Genomic DNA, 2605 nt, shown 5'->3' on the forward strand with positions numbered 1-2605 from the left:
GTTGCTGTTTGCAAACTGGATTTTCCCAAAGGATCATACAAGTGAGAACATCGCAACAGGGATGAGAGAAGCTTTAGCTGATTGGGGCCTAGATGAGAGTCGTCTAGTCTGTATTACAACAGACAATGCCGTGAACATAGTGAAGGCTGCCGCCCTGAACAAGTGGACCAGATTGCAGTGCTTTGGCCACAGACTGCATCTTGCAGTTGGTACGTTATGCCCAATTGACCTTTCGCTGGCCCCTCCCCCAAAACGGCCATTGTCCAATCACACATCATAGCCACCGTTACTATGTGAGCAGGTCTGACAAACATTGACTCCAAGCAAGATGGTGAAGCAGTGTGCCCATGGCGTTTGTAAATCGGACACTAAATACCCCGAGAGATTGTCTGGAGGAGTTGTGTTCTTTCTATTCCCAAAGCCGAAAACACAACGTGAGCGGTGCCTACAATGGATAAAACAGTGTGGACGGGTCCCAGTTAAATGTGTCGAACATTATGAAGCATAAATACGTCTGCTCAAAGGTAAGGCTAACAGCTAACTAGTTACCGTGTTGTCTAGATCTACTAACTAGAGGCAAGAACACAAATTAAAGGTAAATGCATTGTTAGTCACAATGTCTAGTTACTTGGCCAAAAGGAAAATAATATTGAAAGGAGTTGAGAGGGACAAACAGGACATTGCAGCTGCAAACAATGCTCTACTTGCTGTTATTCCCGACTTTGACCAAGTAAATCCTCATGTTAATGAACATCAACATGGAATGGCTTTCTGTATATGGTGCATAACTGACTCTTTCATTCATTATTCCCTGATCTAGAATCTTGGCAAAAGGTGATGAGATATTTGGTGTGCTTCCAAACAGGTTCCAGTGTTGAAACGACGGAAGATGACAAGAAGGGAAAGCGAAAGAGAATATCAAATTCCAAGTACAGACCCCAGGCCTCTTCTGATTAAGTACAGTCTAGTCTTCCAGATGCACCAGCAGTGCTGTCGTTTCGACAACCTCTTTTGAGATTTGAAAACATTGTTCCGGTAACGAGGTTTCAGTGCTGCCCCATGCTCCAGAAGTTACATCGATTCAAGAAAACCAGGAAAAAGTTGAGCCATCTGTAGTCTTCAGAGCTGGTATGTAAAATGTATTGCTGTGATGCTTAATTTGGGATCCTGCAATTAAACTATACCCTTTGTTAGATTTTCAAATTTCTCATCCCTCTTTCTCAGAACCAGGTTTTTCCCCAGTAATCCAGACTCCACTTCACAGAGCCAAGAGTTTGAGTACTTGTAAGTGATGTTTTTTGTCTTGTAAACTATTGCTTCTATTTAAGATGAGGAATCCTTTTATCCATAATCTGTTTTTCATTAGGGCACTTTACTTTCTGGATGAAAGGTGTCAAGGTGTGTTGTACATTCCATTGGCTTTGCACAGTTCAATTATTGTTTCATTACTAAATATGCAATCTCTGCAGTGAAATTAAAGCTGTTATGTTTGTTCCCCCAGCTCGTCAAGTACTAAGCTTTACACCCCCAGCAGCAAATTTGCCCTGGCAGCATATGGGTGAAAACGCTGGAGGTATGTAATACCTTGCGCTAAACTAAGTGTTACATTTAAGTCCAATTTATTAAATGTATGCAATAACTTCCAACATATTTTTACTTCAATGATTATCAATAGGAGAAAGTCATCGCTTTGTTATTGGCCCTTTGACTCCCCTGGCATCTCGTGTACAGCATGAAGATTTCAGCTATGAAGGTATATCCTAGGCCTATGTCTTAATGTCCAGTTTTTTAACAATATTGAAAATAGTGCCTTGAGTTGTTGTTTTTTTATTTATTACATTTTTTAATGTAGATTTTCAGAGACTCCAGAATGAAAACCAAGCTCTTTAGGGCGGAGAACCAAGCTCTTGAGGGAGGAGAACCAAGCCCTGAGGGAAGGCAATGCACGAGCAGGTGAGAACATGCACTCTTTCTTAAATTGTACTTTTTTGTGTGTAATGTAGGTTCAGAATTACCATATGCCTTTCATTTTGTAGCTTCGGATGACAGCGGCTCTCTTCAAGAGCAGGACAATGCTGAAGACGTTTGCTCGAACTGGGCAATCAGGTACAACTTGCAAACAACACCTGTGGTTGTTGGTTTAATTCCCACTGGTGCCACCTGTACATGTAGTAGACCTAGATATAAATGTCATAGTTTAGTATTTGAGGGACCAGGACTGACTACTTTATTATTTTATTCTGGGAACCCCTGTATGTGCGTTACGCGTTTCCTGAAAGGAGCATCTGACCGTGAAGGCGGAAAAAGGAGCCGCACAGCTGAGAGGGACCCACAGCCGACCCCTTAAACCTATGCTGACTACTGACACCCCAGCATCACTGACAACTGGAACACTTTATTTATCCTGCAGTCAGTAACATCAAGAAGCCAGAGGTGCCAGACTACACTTGGTATTTTAACTGAAGTATTGGCTTATTTCATTCCGTCAGTGCTTAACGATTCTATTATAGTTTGTTATTTTCCTATTTCATACCTGTTACTTGATATTGTGCATTTAACTAGTACCAAAATTCTACTTTCATTCCATCAGTGTGCCTAACTGTTA

The 2605-nt window shown here is 41.5% G+C and overlaps 1 long non-coding RNA gene across 1 annotated transcript; it reads left to right on the plus strand.

The window, feature by feature from the left end:
- The first annotated feature begins 1871 nt into the window (after positions 1 to 1871).
- LOC109615494 lies at positions 1872 to 2387 on the plus strand. The gene is made up of 3 exons (XR_003781736.2): positions 1872 to 1953; positions 2037 to 2106; positions 2280 to 2387. It is a non-coding gene; the product is annotated as an uncharacterized LOC109615494 (long non-coding RNA).
- The last annotated feature ends 218 nt before the right edge of the window (positions 2388 to 2605 follow it).

The sequence above is a fragment of the Esox lucius genome, chromosome 4 (assembly GCF_011004845.1).
Source record: "Esox lucius isolate fEsoLuc1 chromosome 4, fEsoLuc1.pri, whole genome shotgun sequence".
Taxonomy (NCBI): domain Eukaryota; kingdom Metazoa; phylum Chordata; class Actinopteri; order Esociformes; family Esocidae; genus Esox; species Esox lucius.